This window comes from Manis pentadactyla, chromosome 1, assembly GCF_030020395.1.
Source record: "Manis pentadactyla isolate mManPen7 chromosome 1, mManPen7.hap1, whole genome shotgun sequence".
Lineage (NCBI taxonomy): Eukaryota > Metazoa > Chordata > Mammalia > Pholidota > Manidae > Manis > Manis pentadactyla.
The window spans coordinates 78910972-78925860 of record NC_080019.1 but is presented as its reverse complement, the minus strand read 5'-3'; the positions used below and the strand labels follow the sequence as shown (position 1 = coordinate 78925860).

The window sequence follows — 14889 nt, the reverse complement described above, 5'->3', positions numbered from 1 at the left end:
CTCATAAACAGTTGCAGTTTAACTTGTGAATTATTTTTAGTTAAATAAAAATATTTTATTCTTCTGGATTTGAGGATATGTGTGACATTTGTCAATTTTTTTTTAATTTGCCACTTGTAAAATTTGTGATTTCTTTTATAAATCTAAAGCAATAGTCACCTTCACATCTAATTTTGAGCTACTTTTCTTAGAGGGGACTTGCAAAATCTGTGTGCTTCAGGATTTCAAAACCCAGACTCACCTTGAGCTTTGGTCACACTCTCTGGTCCTTGGACAGTCTTGCACACCAGACAGTGAGCTCCTTGAGCATCTGACCAAACCCCATGATCCAGCAGCATTCAGTTCAAGGCCAGGTGCAGAAGCATCAGGACTGTTTGTAACACAGTCTAGTCCAAAATTTGTAACCTTTGCTGTGAGAGGGAATCGTCTACAACGCTTTTTTTTTAAAGAGCTTTATTCAGATATTACTTACATGCCATAAATTTCATCCAATTAAAATTTACAACTCAGTGGTTTTTAGTATAGATACAGAGAGTTGTGCAACTGTATTAGTTTTCTAGAATTGTTACAACAAAATACACAGACTAGGTGACTTGAACAACAAATATGTATTTCCTTGCAATTCTGGAAGCTAGAGCTCTGAGATGATATTCTCATAGCTCTACATAAACATCTATCTCTTACTACTATTCTCAATGAGACCAAAGCTGAATTAAAACAATGGGGCTTATAAATAGCTACTGATAAAATACAAATACAATACCCAATGAATTACTTGGGGAATAAAATTCAAGAAAATTCAATAATCCCTTAGAAAACTCAGGTAAGGACAGATCATCTTAAAACTTTAAATGATTTTCAAAAATTATTAGAAGATATCAATTGGATCTGACAGTTAGTAAGTATTCCTACTTATAAACTGCAACATCTCTTCAATATTTTGAAAAGACCCTCAGGTCTTAATATCCTAGAGACTTAACCTTAAAAGCTGAAGAACTCAAGTAGGTAGAACAACACATTCAAAACAACTCAATTATCAAAAATTGACTTACACAAACCTTTACTCATTAATTTACCTTGCCCCCCATTCAAAGCAGTCCTCTTAGGCCTGCACCACTTTCTCCTGTGTAATGTAAATGAAGTCTGTAAGGCCATCAAGCTGAAACGTCAAACCAACATGTAAATAACTCTGTTCTATTGACTCCTTTCCTTAGAGGCAGTCATCCTGGGGCTGGGCATTTCCTTTTCTGCAGCCCCAGGGAAGCAAAACAGGCTTGTGACTCGGATCAAGGCTCTAACAGTGATAGGTCACACAGTCCCTGCACTTGTCAGACAGGCAGGGGGCTCTCAAGGAATGACTAAAGATCCAGGCAGAAAAAATTAGGAAAACTAACGGAGAGTAATTCAAACCCTAAACTCTAAAAAAGAAGTGTCTTATCTTTTGCACACAAACCTGGCCTCAGTACAAACTCTCTGATTAGAGAGGCTTGGTCCCTGAAAGAAGTATGCAATATAATGTTAAGCAGCTAAATATATTTTGCCACAAGGAAAGAAAATAGTCAAAAGTCCCGTGAACTACTACAATATGGAATTGGTTTTCTAAATTCTTTTAGTGAAAATCTATTCTACTTATTGGGTTCATCATTATCTTTAAAAATTGGGAAGTTTTAAACTAGACTCCCTGAGATAAAAGAAATTGATCTTTTACAATGAAGCCTGGCTTTAAATGACTGGTGCTAGAATTATGCTTGCATTTCATTTCCAGCCTCCTGGATGCACACAGTCCATATCAGTTCAGAGCCTTCTTCGGCCCTTTTAGTCTGGGGCTGTCTAAACCTTAACCCAGTTATGTAAACTGCTCACCCTTAGAGTATATTCTTGAAAACTGAAGTACTTTTAATCAAATAAGCTAAAAGGAAAGAAGGCAATTGAATATTAGTAACTCAAATCTTTGCATCAGTTTGTCTGTGTATATGTTCTTTTATATGAAAAGTGTTGCTAATTGTAGTCATTACATCTCAATTCTGTATGTTGGTGTGTCTAAGTGTGTAAATGAAAAATATTTTTCTACCTCTGGATGATATTAGTAAAAATTATTTAAAGACAAGCGCTTGTGAAAACTGGGCATTCTGAAACTTCCAGAAAATATAATAAAAAATATTAAGGGTTAATGCTAATTTAAGTTTAACTGAAACAGACATGTCTTTATAGCTATCAGCTGCCAAAGTTTACTTAAAGTCACTTAAGTTAATGTTACCTGTTAAATATTTCAAGAAGATGCTTAAAGAAAAGCTTGACTTTGTCTGATGTTTGGTAAAAGTTTTATAAGTTATCTAGCATAGTTGCTAAAAATAGGTAAACAAGTGTAGCAACTGAACATCTTAATAATAATAATGTTTTAATGTATAACAGTGTATATATCTGCAAACAGCCTGAGAATTTTTGTGGTAACCAAAATTCTTAAAGTTTTGCTAAGTTATATAGACATATTTTATGCTTAATGAGAAATTGTGCTCTAAGGCACATTTCCAAAAATGATAAAATATATTCATAGATGTATCAATCTGAAGAATGCTGGTGTAACAGTTTACAGTGGCCTATTTTTCAGTGTTCACTGAAGGTTAAAGTACCAAATGGTTTTAAGTTCTAATTAAAACTACTTAATATAATAAGGAAAACTGTCGGGAGCCCGTCTGAACCGCCAGCCTGATGACACAGCCTGGGCAGTCGGATGGAAGGGACTGCACAGCGGCCTTCCCAGAGGAGCAACCCCGATATCCCTCCTGCTCAAAATGCCCCTCCTAATAAATCTGTTTATTTTGGTTTCAACTCCAACTGCCCCTTCAGAGAAGAGGCCATATCTAATTCTCCCTGAAAATTTTAGGTACTGGCCTTAAAGGAAATTGGAAAAAAACACTACTGCCCTGGGACTACCCCTGATAATGGGAAAGTGAGACCCCCATGAGAACTGAACCCAAGTTTATGGGAAAAAGATAGGAAATTTACCTGGGTCGAGGTTCCTTCTCCCGCCCCTACGTGGCCTCCAAATAACATATTCAATGATAATGGCAACAGGTGCGTACAGAGAACAAATGCTATTATGTGGTTATCCAGCCAGAGAACAGCCTGATAAAGTATAAAACAAATGAGAACAGGGCATTACCTAACTCCAAATCAGAAAAATCTCCATTGTAAGTCTTACTGAAAATGGGTCCGAGGCACAGTCTGTAAAATTTGTCCCTGCCTGCCAAAAAATCGTGTTATTTAAAGAGAGCCTCCTTCTTTCCTACTGGAGATGAAGAATGGGTGTATAACTATGAAAGAATGAGGGCCTTACATAAAAATAATAGAATAGTGAACTTTAGATAGTCATCTGTTAAAAAAAAAAAAACCAAGAGTCTGGCACCTACCTAACCTTTGTGAGATTTTCTGGCTGCAATAACTGAAAACCAAGCTTACTTAGAAACAAGTTAACTGCTAAGACCTGCCAAATGATGTCATTTCAGTCTCCAAACTCATGTAACCATGCTATGTGTCAATTATATGATTAATATCTGTACTTTATGTAATCAAAAACTAAAATCAAACTGCTACTTTTCATTAAAGGCCAGGTTCAGCTTTTGCTAGTGTCTGTGTCCTCATTCACTTCGTCAGTCGCCAACGCTGTCCATCCTCCAGGGACTCCTGGACTCACTGGAGCTGGACTCCGGCAGAAAACATTTCTGTATGCTAAAGAATGTGTGTTTTAATAAGAGAAGGTATAAAGAATAGAAATGCATTGTACTGAAAGTAAAAGGAGATAACTTGTTCTTAAATACAGCTGGTTATTAAGTGCTCAGGAAAATAAAATCTTAATATTAAAAGACCTGTAAGCTAAGTGTTGTTAACAACTATGTAACCTTCTGTATTTGCTTTTAAACCTTATTATCATTCTGGTTAAATAATAAGTGTTATTTAATAACTATAATTCTATTTAGGCAACTGTCTTAAAAACTTTTGACAGCTTCCCAAGACCAAAAAAAAAAAAAAAAAAAGTATTTTTACCTCTAGTTAACTCTGATATTTTCCAGAAGGTCCCTAGAACATGTCAGTGTAATTTCTTCTCCTCATAAAGGAAAATATTTGACTAATTTGGCTTATTTACCTGATATATACTTATCTGGAAAGTGCTGTCAAAAGGAATAATGCTAAATTTTATTACTAATGTTTTTATGTTACAGGCATATCCAAATTTCCATATATCAACTTCCTTCAGTAAGCTCTCATCAGCTCTTTAACCACTGTCATTCATAAATCTTTTGTCATTTATAATTACTGTTTAATTACTCGTAAACTAGTAAAGAACTGTATTTCAGCAGAAGGGTATTGGTTACATAAAATTAAGTAAACTAAAGAAAATCATTTTTTAGCTTTTTGTTTCAAGTGTTGCTGATAAAATGTTTTAAGCTTTTTCTCTTAAGCTGACTGACAATGCTCCAGTTTACCTCTCTTCTACACTAAAAAAAATTTTTCAGCTATATGATGTCACTCATAAAACAGGCATTCCTTACAATTCTATAGGTCAAGCTCTAATTGAATGTTGTCATCTTACTCTTAAGCATTATTTATTACAACAAAAAGGGGGATTACTCCCCAATATGATAAAATTAATGCAAATCAATGATTAATACATGCTGTACATATCCTTGATTCTGATCTTTTAAAGGGTGACAGACGATCAGCTATGGAAGTGCATTTTCTGATAATATTTCCTTTTCTGAAACAACAGCAGTTTCTTTGTGGTGGTCTCCAGTAGGTTCTTCACAGTGGTATAAAGCTCATATCAAGGTGTGGGGCAAAGGGTTTGTTTCTGTTATTACAGAGGATTAATGCTTGATTTAGCTACCCAGAAAATGAATTAAGATACAATATGAAGAACTTCCAACATCAACATCCTCTGGAAGGATCATTCCAGAAGATGACCATCAAAAAACCTTCCATTAGAAATTGTCTACATATTGTACTCCTATATCTATGTACTACTTAAAAGAAAAGGGGTAAATGTGGGTTTGGTGGGGTTAATACATAATTCAAGTAAGGTAGAAATCAAATGTGTAAGCACATATGACTTGATTGGTTTTTCCCATACACTCTGTTGATGTGTAATCAAGGACTGAGTGATGAGAACCAAAGCAGTTCTCATGGCTCGGAGCCATCTTCACACAGTTTTGGTATCCTTGAGAAGTGTCACGTCCTTGGGCTAGACTCAAGACTGGATAATGATGTTTGAGTTCATTGTAAGTTCATTTATTCAATAAATACAAGTAATGCCTTTTCAGCATTACTCTTGAGCTGTTATGCCTTGAGTCCCCTGGCTGGCCCTTTCAAATCTTCGATATATCATTGAGTCTCCTCCCTTGTCTGTGGCAACAAAGCAGGGAGGGGACTGACAAGTGCCTAGCACATGAAGTGGTCTCCTACCCAATAGGGCATGAGACTTCTCCCCAGCCCACAAATGCCATTCAGCTGGCAGCATAGGCAAAGAGCATCATCACAGGATACACACCCAATCTGGAAATGTTCTTTGTCTCATGCACTGAAGAATGCCTTCTCTAGAGGCATGACATCACTCAGCCTGGGAAAGCTCTTTCAAACAGTATCAGCTGGGACCAGTGGCAACACAGGTCACAAGCTAAGACAAGCAGAAGAGCAGAATAGCACTTCACAGGCTCTGAAATTTAGACAGTCATTGGAACCACAGCCTACAGAGTCAGGCCAAGGATAAACAGGGGACTGCCTGCTAAAAGAAAAAATTTAAATAGGACCCTGAGGGCCTCCATTAAAAATAGCCAAAATATCCAGGGTACTTTGGAAAACCAAAAGTTGAATGAGAACAGAAAATTAACATACCAAGATGAATCAGATATTGGAGTGACCTGGCAAAGATTTTAAAGCAACCATCATAAAAATGATTCTATAAGAAATTATAAATTCTTTTGAAACAATTGAAAAAGTTGAAAATCTCTACAGAAAAAGAAATTACTTAAAGGAAACAAATGGAAATAATAGAACTGAAAAATACAGTAATAGATTAAATTATACTGTAGACATTATTTTGTAGACATAGACAAGCTTATTCTAAAATTTATTTATAAAGGCAAAGGCACAAGAATATCTAAAATAACCATAGAAAGAAAACAAAAGATGTAAAAATTCCTTTACCCAATATTAAGACCTAATATATCACTACAATATAAGGACTGGGTGATACTGGTGTAGGCACAGTCACATAGACCAATAGAACAGAATACAGAAGCCCCAAATTAATCCACAAAAGTTTGTTCAGCTGAATTTTACAAAGGTGCAAAAGCCATTTAATTGAGGAAATACAATTTTTTCAAGAAATGGTGCTGGAGCAATTGGATATCCACAGGTAAAAATATAAACCTTGACCTAAACCTCATACTTTACACAAAAATTAACCCACTGTGCATGAGATATTTAAGTGTAAAACAAAACTGTAAAATTTTTAGGAAAACTAATTTTCAGGTTCTTTTATTAGGCAAAGAAATCTTAGACTTGACACTATCATAACCCATAAAAGAAAAAATCAATAAACTTGCCCTCATCAAAATTAAAAACCTTTACTCTACAAAAACCCCATGAAAATAATGAAAAGACAAGCTACAGACTGGGCAAAAAATTTTGCTAACTGCATATCCAAAAATGGTCAACTACCTATACTCTTTAAGGAACTCTCAAAATTCAAGAGTGAAAAGATAAATGGTGACACAATTCCATACCAAGTGAAAATATGCTAAAAAATGAAGGTGGCATTAAGATATATTAAGCTAAAAGAAGATGAAGAGAATCTGTCACCACCATATTTAGACTGCAAGAAATGTTAAGGAAAGTTTCCAAGCTAAAGGGAAATTAAACCAGCTGAACACTATATCCATGAAGAATGAAGATGGTGGAAGTGTTAAATGGAAAGTCTTTTTTCTCTTAATTACTTTAAATACTTATGAATGTTTAAACCAAACATTTTAGCCCTAGTGGAGTTTAAAACATGAAGATATACCACATGTGACAACTGTAGCAAAAAGGATGGGAACAGAATAAACAGCCCCATATGTTTTCAATTTGTCTATAGTAATATGAGTGGTATAATATTAATTTTAATAGGCTGTGAAAAGTTAAGATATATACTATCATCCAGAAAAAAACCCTAAAAATTATATAAGTATAATTATAGCTAAACATCCAATAGAGTAATTGAAAGCCAGAAATTTTAAGCATGGAAAAAAAAAAACAAGACCTGACTATATACTACATATAGGTGTTGCAATTTAAAACAAAGATACCAGAACTGAACTTAATGGATAGAAAAATATACAAAGATAACAATCAATATCAGATAAAGTAGACTTTAAGAAACAGATATTATCAAATATAAAAAAGGACATGTCATAATAATAAAATATTCCACTATTTTGAATAAAGATATAAATAAAGAAAATACAGTGGTCTTCAATGTATCTAAAAATAGAGCTTCAAAATTCAAGAAAAACTTTGAAGGAACTAAAAGAAGACTAACAATTTCATAATCATAGTTGAAGATTATAAAAACATCTCTCTTAGCACTTGATAGAACAATAAACAAACAAAAAGCAGACTTAGAAGACCTGAACAATACTATTAACCAACTTACCTAATTGATATTTATAAAACACTATACCCAAGAACTACAGAATACATGTTTTTTTTCCATTGCAAATGGTTCATTCACTAAGATAAACAATATGCTGGGCTCAATAAATTTGAAAGTATTGGTTTCATACACAGTATACCCTCTGACCACTATAGGATTAAATTATGAAGTAGTAATAATAAAATATATTTAAACCAGTAATATTTGAAAATTAAGACATTTCTAAATAACTTATGGGTGAAAGGAAAAAACAGATATTATAATTAATGATAACAATAGAACATATCAAAATTTGAGTGATGCATCTAAAATAGTGCTTTCAGGAAAATTCATATTTTAAACATTATTGTTAGAAATTTTCTATAAAGTGAATTATTTAAGGACATTAAAACTCCCAAAGTATACATGAGGAAGAAAATAGATATAAGATCAGAATTCAGTGAAATATAAACATTAATGGAAAATATCAACAGAATTAATAAACCTAGCCAGACTTACCAAGAAGAAAAAAAATTGTGGTCATCAAGAATTGAAGAAATAAAGTATATAAATGTCCTAAAAATATAACTGTACAATTTACCAAAACTGAGATAAGATGGACTGGAAAATGTATATGGTCCTATATCAAATATAGGAATTGAATTTTTTTTTGTTATCAAAACTCTTCTACAAGGAAATCTCCAGGTAAAAATTGTTCACTGATGAATTCTATTAAACATTTAAGAAAGAAATAACACCATGTAGAGAAAATGGAAGTTCATATGTTCACGATCCTCATCTGACCCTAATCTATTTGCCCAGTGCACATGTGCAATGATGTAATGATTGGCCTACTGCAAAGACACATTCTTATATACTTGTTGGCAATTAACCATGATTGTTTGTGTTGCTATATACAGACCTCCACCCAGTGCTCTTGGTGGAGGCTGAGACAGACTGTGGACTTGCTGGATATGGACATGATTCTAACAGTGGAGCTGTCACCATGACAATAAAACTTGGTGTAAGACTTTTTATCTTCAATGACCCATTGTCCTTATTCAGTCTCACAGAATACCAAGTGAACTTGCCCAAAGCTGAAATCCTCTGGTGCTACACACCAATATTCCAAAAACTTTTTGAGAAAACATAGGGAGAAGAAACACTTTACAATTGGTTTTTTGAAGCTAGAATAACTCTAATATTGACAATTGATAAAAATATTATCCAACATAACCCACTCTGAACTGGTATTTTTCATAAAGCCACAAAAAATTTCTAGGAAGATATTAGCAAATCAAGTCTAGCAATATATAGAGAAGAACACATATTGATCAAAGGAATTTATCCTAAGAATGCAAGTCTCATTTCACATCCACAAGTCAACCAATATAATTCATTATGAAAAAACAATAAAAGACAAAAACAATACTATCATTCAAAAAGATTACAAAAAAACATTTGACAAAATTGAACATTCACTTAACTCTCAGCAAACTACAAATAATCTGAAAAAACTACTTACTGCTGAAATATTGAGTGCTTTTTCACTAAAATCTGAAATCAGCCAGGACACCAACTCCCACTATTTCTACTGAACCTTGTATTGGAGGTCTTAGCTGATTACTATGAAACAACAAAAATATTTAAAAGGCCTAAAGTTCAAAAAAAATAAATAAAACTGTCTCTTTTGGTAGATGACATAATTTTTAACATAGAAAAAAGCAAAGGAAATGGAGGATTAAAGATGGCGGTGTGAGAAATGAGACAGAGGCTTCCTCCTAAAACCACATATAAACGAAAATATAATTAATACAACTAATACTGAAAGAGCAACAGGAAGGAGGACTGCACCAGACTACATACACCTGGAGTAAAGAGCAGACTTCAAGGAACATGGTAACATACCAAAGCTGTGACCCAGTGGGGCCAAAGCCCTTCCCCCACCCCAGCTCACTGGCTGGAGGAAGAGAAATGGAGCAGGGAGGGAGTGAAGGCCTGGGACTGCTGAATACCTAATTCCAGAGATCTGCTCTGAAAGCACAAACCTACATTTCATGGTGCTTTCATGATAACTCTTATAATTAAGGGATTGAAAAGCTAAGACAGGAAGAATTCCTGTAGAGACTGAGATTCCAGCCACTTGTGGAAAGCAGGGATCCATATCTATCTTCTAGGACAGAAGAAAGGTGGGCAGTCTGAGGGCCTTTCTAACAAGGAAGCCCTTAGCAAGGGGGCTGCTAAAGGAGCAAGGACTGCACAGAGTTTACTGCCCAGGAGAAAGGACAGGTAGACAAAATTGTCCAGGTGTACTCTGCCCAGCAGGTTGGGAGCTTTCACGATTTTCAGGTGCTCCAGCTCCCTGGCTGGCTACACAGGTCCAAGGTTCCCCTCCGTTATAGGCAGCCTACTGAGCCCTTCTCCCAGCCAGGCCCACCTGGCTCGCAAACCGGCAAACCCTACCCTGGCTTTAGGCCAACCATAGGGAAGATCTGTCTACAGCAATGACAAACGCAAAGAATAGAGGCTTATATATGTGTGCTCGGCCCACTGGTTCAGGTAGTGGAGACAGGCATAGCGGCCGGGAAGCAGGAAAAAGCTCTTTCCTCCCCCCCAGGCACCAATACCATCTCCCTGCGACCCCCAACATTGATTCAGGGGCTGAGCAGCTTGAGAGAGTAGAGCTTCTGGACACTAGAGGATGCCATATACAAATATGAAAAGTCCAAACGAACCTGGTCCAGAGTAAAATTATTAATATAACTACCAAGAAAGACTTAAATGACATGAACCTTATGATTCTTCCTGAAAGGGAGTTCAAAATAAAAATCATTAACATGCTCATGGAGGTACAGAAAGATATTCAAAAACTCAGGAATGAATTCCAGTCAGAGATCCAATTGTTAAAGAGAACAATGGAGGGTATTAAAAGCAGATTGGATATGGTGGAGGAGATGATAAATGAAAAAGAAACTAGAGAAGAGGAATTCAAAGAAACTGAGGCACAGAGAGAAAAAAGGATCTCTAAGAATGAAAGAATATTGAGAGAACTGGGCGACCAATCCAAATGGAAAAATATTCACATTATAGGGATGCCAGAAGAAGAAGAGAAAGAGAAAGGGATAGAAAGTGTTTTTGGGGAGGTAATTGCTGAAAACTTCCCCAGTGTGGGGAAGGAGATAGTCTCTCAAGCCATGAATATCCAAAGATCTCCCAACACAAGGGACTGAAGAAAGACAACACCAGAACATATAGTAATTAAAATGGAAAAGATCAAGGATAAGGACAGACTATTAAAAGCAGCCAGAGAGAGAAATAAGATCACATACAAAGGAAAGCCCATCAGGCTAACATCAGACTTCTCAGCAGAAACCTTACAGGACAGAAGGGAGTGGCATGATGTATTTAATGCAATGAAGCAGAAGGGCCTGGAACCAAGATTACTTTATCCGGCAAGATAATCATTTAAATTTGAAGGAGGGATTAAACAATTTCCAGATAAGCAAAAGCTGAGAGAATTTATCTCCCACAAACCATATCTACAGTCTATTTTGGAGGGACTGCTATAGATGGAAGTGTTCCTAAAGTTGAATAGCTGTCACCAGAGGTAATAAAACCACAGTAAAGAAAGTAGAACAGCTAATTACTAAGCAAATGCAAAATTAAATTAACTATCCCCAAAGTCAATCAGGGGATAGACAAAGAGTACAGAATATGATACCTAATATATAAAGAATGGAGGAGGAAGAAAAAGGAGAAAAAGTAAAGAACCTTTAGATTGTGTTTGTAATAGCATATTAAGTGAGTTAAGTTAGACTCTTAGATAGTAAGGAAGTTAACCTTGAACCTTTGGTCAACATGAATCTAAAGCCAGCAATGGCAATAAGTATATACCTATTGATAATCACCCTAAATGTAAATGGACTGAACTCACCAATCAAAAGACATAGAGTCACTGAATGGATAAAAAAACAAGACCTATCTATATGCTGCCTACAAGAGACTCATTTTAAACCCAATGAAATACACAGACTAAAAGTGAATGGATGGAAAAAGATACTTCATGCAACTAATAGAAAAAAGCAGGAGGTGTAGTACTGCTATCAGACAAAATAGACTTCAAAACAAAGAAAGTCACAAGAGATAAAGAAGGACATTACATAATGATAAAGGGGTCAATACAACAAGAAGATATAACCATTATAAATATCTATGCTCACAACATAGGAGAACCTACATATGTGAAACAAATACTAACTGAATTAAAAGGGGAAATAGAATGCAATGCATTCATTCTAGGAGACTTCAACACTCCACTCACTCTGAAGGACAGATCAACCAGACAGAAGATAAGTAAGGACACAGAGGCACTGAACAACACATTAGAACAGATGGACCTAACAGACATCTACAGAACTCTACACCCAAAAGCAGCAGAATACACATTCTCCTCAAGTGCACATGGAAATTTTCAAGAATAGATCATATACTAGGCCACAAAAAGAGCCTCAGTAAATTAAAATAGATTGAAATTGTACCAACCAGTTTCTCAGACCACAAAGGTATGGAACTAGAAATAAATTATGCAAAGAAAATGAAAAATCCCACAAACACATGGAGGCTGTACAACATGCTCCTAAATAACCAATGGATCAATGACCAAATAAAAACAGAGATCAAGTAATATATGAAGACAAATGACAATAATTCAGCACAGCAAAATTTGTGGGATGCAGCCAAGGCTGTGCTAAGAGGAAAGTATATTGAAATACAGGCCTACCTCAGGAAAGAAGAACAATCCCATTTAAGCAGTCTAAACTCACAAATAATGAAACTAGAAAAAGAACAACAAATCAGGCCCAAAGTCAGTAAAAGGAGGGACATAATAAAGATTAGAGCAGAAATAAATAAAACCAAGAAGAATAAAACAATAGAAAGAATCAATGAAAGCAAGAGATGGTTCTCTGAGAAAATAAACAAAATAGATAAACCCCTAGCCAGACTTATCAAGAAAAAAAGAGAGTCTACACACATAAATAGAAGAAGAAATGAGAAAGGAAAAATTACTATGGACACCACAGAAATACAAAGAATTATGAGAAAATACTATGAAAAATTTATGCTAACAAACTGGAAAACCTAGAAGAAATGGACAACTTTCTAGAAAAATACAACCTTCTGAGGCTGACCAAGGAAGAAACAGAAAATCTAAACAGACCATTTACCAGCAACAATATTGAACTGGTAATCAAAAACCTACCTAAGAACAAGACACCTGGAACAGGTGGCTTCACCACTGAATTTTATCAAACATTTATTGAAGACCTAATACCCATTCTCCTTAAAGTTTTCCAAAAAGTAGAAGAGGGGGGAATACTTGAAAACTCATTCTATCAGGCCAACATCACTCTAATACCAAAACCAGGCAAAGAAACCACAAAAAAAAACATTACAGATGAATATCCCTGATGAACATAGATGCAAAAATACTCAACAAAATATTAGCAAACTGAATTCAAAAATACATCAATAAGATCATCTACCACGATCTAGGATTTATTTCAGAGATGCAAAGCTGGTACAACATTTGAAAATCCATCAACATTATCCACCACATCAACAATAAGAAGGAAAAAATCCCCATGATCATCTCCATAGATGCTGAAAATCATTTTACAAAATTCAACATACATTCATGATAAAAACTCTCAATAAAATGGGTATAGAGGGCAAGTACCTCAACATAATAAAGGCCATATATGACAAACCCACAGCCAACATTATACTTAACAGTGAGAAGCTGAAAACTTTTCCTTTAAGATCAGGAATAAGTCAAGGATGCCCACTTTCCCCACTTCTGTTCAACATAGTACTAGAGGTACTAGCCATGGCAGTCAGACAACACACACACAAAAAAAGGCATGCAGATTGGCAAGGAAGAAGTTAAGCTGTCCCTGTGTGCAGATGATATGATATTGTACATAAAAAAGCCTAAAGAATCCACTCCAAAACTATTAGATCTAATATCTGAATTCAGCCAAGTTGCAGGATACAAAATTAATACACAGAAATCTGTGGCATCCTATACACTAGCAATGAACTAGCAGAGAGAGAAATCAGGAAAACAATTCCATTCACAATTGCATCAAAAAGAATAAAATACCTAGGAATAAACCTAACCAGGGAAGTGAAAGACCTATGTTCTGAAAACTATAAGACACTCACGAGAGAAATTTAAGAAGATACCAATAAATGGAAACACAGCCCATGCTCATGGATAGGAAGAATTAATATTGTCACAATGGCCATCCTGCCTAAAGCAATCTATAAATTCAATGCAATTCCTATCAAAATACAGCAGCATTCTTCAATGAACTAGAGAAAATCATCCTAAAATTCATATGGAACCACAAAAGACCTCGAATAGTCAAAGCAATCCTGAGAAGGAAGAATAAAGCAGGGGGAATTACGCTCCCCAACTTCAAGCTCTACTACAAAGCCACAATAATCAAGATGATTTGGTACTGGCACAAGAACAGACCCATAGACCAATGGAACAGACTAGAGAGCCAGATATAAACCCAACCATATATGGTCAATTAATATATGATAAAGAAGCCATGGACATACAATGGGGAAATGACAGCCTCTTCAACAGATGGTGTTGGCAAACCTGGACAACTACATGCAAGAAAATGAAACTAGATTACTGTTTAACCACACACACAAAAGTAAACTCAAAATGGATTAAAAGACTTGAATATAAGTCAAGAAACCATAAAACTCTTAGAAGACAACATAGGCAAACATCTCCTGAATATAAGCATGAGCAACTTCTTCCTGAACACATCTCCTCAAGCAAGGGAAACAAAAGCAAAAATGAACAAAGGGGACTACGTGAAACTAAAAAGCTCCAGTATGGCAAAGGGCACTATCAACAGAACAAAAAGGCATCCTACAGTATGGGAGAATGTATTTGTAAATGACATATCCGACAAGGAGTGATCATCCAAAATTTATAAAGAACTCACATGCCTCAACAGCCAAAAAGCAAATAACCCAATTAAAAAATGGGTAGAGGGTATGAAGAGACAATCTCCAATGAAGAAATTCAGATGGCCAACAGGCACATGAAAAGATGCTCCACATCACTAATCATCAGAGAAATGCAAATTAAAACCACAATGAGATATCACCTCACACCAGTAAAGATGGCCAGC

General features: G+C 35.4%; 1 protein-coding gene across 1 annotated transcript in view; it reads left to right on the top strand.

Annotated features, from left to right (window-relative positions):
* The window catches only part of PLSCR4 (phospholipid scramblase 4), a 141194-nt gene that overhangs the window by 41350 nt on the left and 84955 nt on the right, over positions 1-14889 (top strand). The gene's annotated exons all lie outside the window — the stretch shown is intronic.